The following is a 6,688-nucleotide window of genomic DNA, read 5'->3' as shown; positions in this document are numbered from 1 at the left end:
CTGTTTAGTAGTAAAATATAGTAAAGTTAGGTGTTTAGAGGAGTCCTGACAACTCTAAACACCGGCTGCACCATTCTAAACATGACCCTATTCCCTGAAAGACAACTGCACTTGTGATTGTCTGTTTAGTTGTAAAATATTGCAATAATCGGTGTTTAGTGGGTGCCTAGAGCCTTCGGTCCCGGTGCCATAGCATCTGCTGCACCACTGAAATCCTGACCCCAGTGACTGCTAGATAACCACACATATGACTGCCTGTTTAGTAGTAACATTTAGCAATAATCTGTGTTTAGTGGGGTCCCTAGAGATTATGACCATGGTGCCACTTCACCCGATGCACCATTTAACTCATGCCCCTTTTAACAGCAAGGTAACAGCAATTGTGACTACCCGCTTAGTAGTAAAATATAGCAATATTACGTGTTTAGAGGAATTCTGACAACTTCTGTGCACTGTGCCACTTTACCTGCTGCACCATTCAAATAATGATCCTAGTGTCTGCAGATAACTGCATTTGTGACTGCATATTTAGTGGTAAAATATAGCAATATTTGGTATTTAGTGGGGTGCCTAGAGCTTTTGGTCCCGATGCCACTGCATCTGCTGCACCATTGTAATCATCACCCTAGTACGTGCTAGATAACTCCACTTGTGACTGTCTCTTTAGTAGTACATTTTTGCAATAATATGTGTTTTTGGGGTCCCTAGTAATTTTGGACCCGGTGCTTTTACACGACTGCCACGTATTGAAGTTTCGGCACAGGATATCCGGGAGCGACAGCGCGCTTGAGAGAAAGACTCACTCACCTTCTTTGTAAAAACGAATCAGAGGTCTCCTACTTATATGTTATGTTATTTTATGTTAAGGGGCGTTTTATATAGCGCTCAGCTACTCCGAGGAGTGTACCGGTGCTTCAAAAACCCTCGGCGGTACAAAAGGTGGGGGCAAAACAGAGCACCTACTGAACAAAGAGCAGAGTTTTAAGGTCCTTCCGGAAAGCTAGCAGATTACCATTAGATCTCAAAGATAGAGGCAAAGCGTTCCACAGCTGTGGGGCTAGACATCTGAATGAGCGACCCCCGCACCGGGCACGCCGAATCGCTGGTACAGCTGCCAAGGCCAAGGTCGAAGACCTGAGCGATCTAGATGACTGATAGAACGCCATCTGCTTTCGGATGTACGCAGCTCCTGAGCCATAAAGTGCCTTGAAGGTGACAGTGAGCGCTTTAAAAACAACGCGCTTTCTAAGAGGGAGCCAGTGGAGGGTTTCAAGAAGGTCGCTGGCACTGGCTCTCCGATTGAGGCCAAAAACGGCACGAGCGGCAGAGTTTTGGACAATTTGCAAGTGCGTTAGAAAAAACTCCGGCATGCCAAGATACAGCACATTGGCATAGTCCAGGCGTGAGCCTTCAATGCCTGAACAGTCACTTTTCTATGATCCAGCGTGAGTACGGGCAGGAATTTCCTGATCATCTTCAGGAGACCAAAGCATTTGCCCGCTAGGCTTAACACCTGAGGTTTCAGAGAGAGGCCATTATCGACCTGCACTCCGAGATTTTTAGCGACTGCAGAGTCACTGGAGGGGGGAAACCTCGCCACCGGCCACCAGGACTTCCACCTCGGGTCCGGAGGGCAGCCAAAAAAGAACACCCCAGATTTGTCGGAGTTACACTTGAGGCTGTTTCGCTGAAACCAGTCGAATACAGCCTCTAGACAGCCTCTGATGATCTCGCCATCAAAATCGGAGCCTTTGTCAAACGAGAAGAGAAGCTGGGTGTCGTCTGCATACGACACGATCTGAGCTCCATGGTCCTCAGCCAGTGCCGCAAGGGGGGCCATATAGATATTAAAAAGAGTTGGGCTCAAAATTGAGCCCTGGGGCACTCCCACCTCTAGTGGCGGCATTGTGGCAGAGAACGGAGGAGCCCAGGCCGTTTGTTGGCGGTCAGCTAGAAAAGACTCGAACCAACCGTACACCGACCCCCTTAGACCGATCTCCCTAAGTCTAGAAAAGAGACGGCCATGGGGGATGGTGTCAAACGCCGCCGAGAGATCCAGCATCACCAACATCGCTTTGCCCCCGGAGTCCAAGGTCTCCTTGATGGCCTCCGTGACTTCAAGCAGAGCTGTATCAGTACTCATGTTAGACCGGAAGCCCGACTGTGACTGCTGTAGAATATTATGTGTCTCCAGAAAGCTGGCAAGGGTTAGATGGACGTGCTTCTCCACAATTTTCGCCAAAGCAGGCAGAAGGGAAATGGGTCTGTAATTAGCATGTGCCGTGGGATCTAGATTAGGCTGTTTTAAAAGTGGCAGAATGAGAGCCTGTTTCCAGGGCTGAGGCACCACCCAGGTGCTAAGGGAGAGATTAAGCACCGGATTGACTAAGGGGTTAATCACATGAGCAACTTTTGCAAGGATTTTAGCGGGACAGGGGTCAAGAGAGGAGCCTGATTTTAGTTTTGAAAGAAGGTCCAAGGAGGCCTGCGGAGTTAGGGGCGGAAAATCCGCAAGGGAAGGCCTCTCGGCGTCTAACGATAGTACGGGTAGAGACGCTCCCTGGGCTATGGACATATCCGCAACAGAAAAGAAGGCCTGAATAGATTTAATTTTATTTGCAAAAAAGTTAGCAAGCTCAATGACCCAAAGCTCCGAATGCGAGCTTCTGGGGGTACACCAAGAAGGAGAGATGAAATCCTTCACTATCAGAAAAATTTCTTTGCAACAGTTAGCAGCTTCCTCAATTCTTCTTGCAAAGTAAGCCTTTTTTCTGTAGTGATGTCATGGTGGTATTCCCTGATGGATTCTCTGTAAGCTTCCTTAGATATAGAATCATAGTGCCTACGCCAAGTTCTCACTGCTTTTTTACATTGCGCCGCTTCTCTGCCAGAGCTGAAGAAAACCAGGGCGCAGAAGCTCTGGGAGAATTAGTGCGGTTGGCTTGAAGGGGGGCCAAGTCCTCGAATTGCTGAAGGAGCCAAGTCTGCAGGTGCTCAAGATCAGTTTCTAGAGCGCCAGACAGCAGGCACGGGTGAGAAAGTAAGGCCTGCGCTAGCAGGTCTGGAGATACACGATGGAAGGCTCTGTTGTTCTGAACTTTGTGGACCTGGCCGCTAGAGCATACTTTTTTCGAAAGAGTGATCTGAAAATCCACTAAGAAGTGGTCCGACCAAAGAACTTGCACGGGGGTAGAGAACACTTGGTCCAGTGTATGACCATTGACGTGTGTGGGGGCCGACAGATAAGGAATGAGTCCCACCGATGCAGTAGTATCACTCATCTTGATACTGTCTGTTGTATCCGCGAAATCCATATGAATATTAAAGTCCCCTAAAAGTAGGCAATGCTGTGATTTTACGCAAAGTGCAGATATTACGGAGTGGAGCGCCTCATGGAAAGAGCCCGTAGGGCCTGGAGGTCTATAGACCAGGAGCCCTGAACACGACTGGTGTGGCGACAGGGAAAGTGAGAATCCAAAAGTCTCGCAACCCGAAATGTCGTCAGTGTCTATAATGGAACATGCATATCGCTTATCCACCACCATAGCTACCCCACCGCCCCTGCCGTTGGCCCTGTCTTTCCTAATGATGACATAGCTAGGGGGAATCGCTGTGGCTATACCCGGACCTGAGCTGTCTCTCAACCATGTCTCAGTCAGAAAGAGACAGGTGGACATAGTATCTATCAACAGATTGTAGATATCCAGTGCATGCTTCCCTAGGGACCTAGTATTCAGTAATAAACAGTTACTCTTTTTGGGAATGGATTTGGGAATGAGGATGGAGCCATTGCCTAGTAGCCATCTGCAACCAGGGCAGCGTATTTTACCTTTAAATAATTTAGGAAAAACCGTGCAACAGGTATTTGACTTAGCCCTGAGAGAAAGCAACTCATCATGCGAGTATGTTATCATCCTAGCCCAGTCACCCGTCCGCCCCGTCCGCCTCCGGGACGCTGACGGGCGCAGACGGGCTTTCCTTTGGCGCTCCTTCGGCGCTTCCACTGCTCGCGTCCGCTGCGCGGAAGCGAGTGTGCTTAGTTTTAAGGCGTCGCCGGCGCTAGGCAGAACCCGGAGGAACAAAGACGATAAGACGCGCCTTTTCCTGTTTTAAAACGAACATGGAAGTGTGAAATGCCCATATATGCTATTGCGTTACCGGAATATATTTATATATTTTTTAAAGGAAAACAGCCGTTGTGCTGAATTTCCAGTCGACTGGGACTTAGATAACATAGTGGAAACTTCAGAACACTAAATAGACTTTTATGAAATGTGGTTGAGCCCTGAGGAGCCCCGTCTGTACACAATACGTGATATCACTACCTCGCAAGCAGAGGAGGTGTTTTTATCATGTTTAAATACAGGAGAGGCAAATATTAGGTGGTTGTTATCAATCAAGTACCACCGAAACGTGTTGACGCTTTGGTTTTAAATAATGTGGTTGTATTCAAGGAACGTGTTCATGCCCAAGGGATGATTATATTGATCGACATTTGAACAGACTAATGAAATGGATTCCATGTGGAACAACCAAATTATGATGTGATTTATTGATTTACACCTTTGTGTCTCTCAGATAATAGATATATGGTATTTTGGTTTTTAAATGTATGATTGTAACTTTGATTAATTCATGACTATTTTAGGAAAGAAAACTCAAAAGTAAATTTGTTGTTTTTAATAAATACATGTTTGCTATAAACTTTTGGTAGTTATTATTGTATGCATTATAATTGTCAAATAGGGTCCATTTTTTCCATTTTTTTCTATTTTTATCTTTGTGTGAAAGGACTGTGCTTCTTTGGTACAACTGGATGTTGGGAGGTGTATGACATTATATGCTAGTTTAGAATCCCTTTTTTGGCAATCTCAGGAGAGTCTTGATTTGTATCCACCCGGTGCCACTGCACCTGTTGCGCCATTAAAATCATCATTGAAATATAACTGCAAAGGTAGCTGCAATTGTGACTATCTGTTTAGTAGTCAAATATAGCAATATTAGGTGTTTAGAAGGAAAGAAAACAAAATGTAAACAACAAGCGATACGCAGCGTTAACTAAAAGAAAAAAGTTTGAACCACCAACACAGATGGGAATGAATAGTTAGGCCATGAAACTGATAAGTGAGACACAGAAGGGAGGCTACAACCAATAGAAATTAAGGAAAGTAAACTGGCAAGCACACGGACCAATAGAAAGTGAAGGCCCTTGTAAGATATATGAAAACAATAATTTCACAAGCACAGCGCACGCCCTGTGCACAGGGCCGGACTGAGAGCCAAAACCGGCCCTGGCAAAGTGCTCGACCGGCCCCCTGGGGGTGCGACCGAGCTCTTTGCCGGAACCGGTTTTCGGCCTGTAACAAAAACGGCCCCCACCCTTGCGGCGCACCGGGGGATTGCCCGGTGCCCGCAACGGCTAGTCCGGGCCTGCCTGTGCAGGTGAAACCTACAAAGGACATCTGCACAGCATGTCTATTACAAGTTAGTGCAGGAAATGCAAGCACTGTAAGTAGAGGAAACATTAGCCAGCAACAAACTGCATTTTCTGCACGCATTTAGCCCATTAGATGGTTACTCACTGTTGGAACTGGGTAGCCTGGCCTAGGGCAAGACATGCATTTCAGAGGCACAGTGTTAAGGTTGCAGACCACCCTAAAGTAGAACCACGCAATAGCACTCAAAAAGAAAACACTACACCAAAATTATGTGAAAATACGTTCTGCTTTATATAAAAATAATATTCTCTTTGTTGTCAAGTATTAGTAGCTCACATATCAATAGTTCAAAACATTTCAAATCACTTTCCGGGTCAGCAATTACTCTTTGTACGTTACTAGCAGATTGTCACTTTTTAAATTACTAGCAGTCACTGTATTTCTGATTTCTTATCACACTTTTGCATTTAGGGAAATTGTACCTTAGAAACGATCAGGCTAACTATTAATCTACTTGAGTCTTGGGAGAGAACTACTACTCTCTGTAAACCAAAGCAGGTATCATCACAATATTAGCATTCGTTTTAAGTAGAATGACTGACCTTAAAAGTCCACATCACATCACTAGATTTCCTGATAGTTAGCTATACATTTACTGTACTCTGCGCACCTTATACTATCTCTTAACACAGCATTGCTTTAAAGATTGGCAAGAGTAGCACTTAAATTAGATCAGAGCAACAACCCTTTGCATGGACAACAGTACAGTTCTTCTACCAAACCTCCTTTGATACTATTGTTTTAGATTCTCTTACATCAGCATTTAGTTAAGTCCCAAAAGTAGTTGAATGGGAAGATTTTTGTTAAGTTATTCACCAGCGTCGCTCTCCCCCTTTCAGACTCCTCCTTACTTGTTTATCAGGTAGATGCGCAGGTAGTTCGGTTTCAGGGGACATGAACGCTCTGGCGCGAGGGGCTGGGGGGAAAAGCAAGGCTAGAGAGGCTCCCACGCCTCAGGTGACTCCTTAACGTGGGCCTGCTACCTCCGCGCTACCTCCGCGCTGGAAATTCCCTCTGGGCAGATCTCAACCCTCTTCCCCGCTGCCAGGCCTACTCGCTCTCCCTCCCTGCTCAGGCCGACTCTTCCACACGGCGCCCAAGCAGGAAGAAGCGACCTGACAGGCGGCGATCTGAGGCACCCTCCGGCGCCTTCCCTCAGCTCAGCGCGAAGGAAACACTCCTCCGGTGCG

This window comes from Lissotriton helveticus, chromosome 3_1 (assembly GCF_964261635.1).
Source record: "Lissotriton helveticus chromosome 3_1, aLisHel1.1, whole genome shotgun sequence".
Lineage (NCBI taxonomy): Eukaryota > Metazoa > Chordata > Amphibia > Caudata > Salamandridae > Lissotriton > Lissotriton helveticus.
This window is presented reverse-complemented; position numbering follows the sequence as displayed.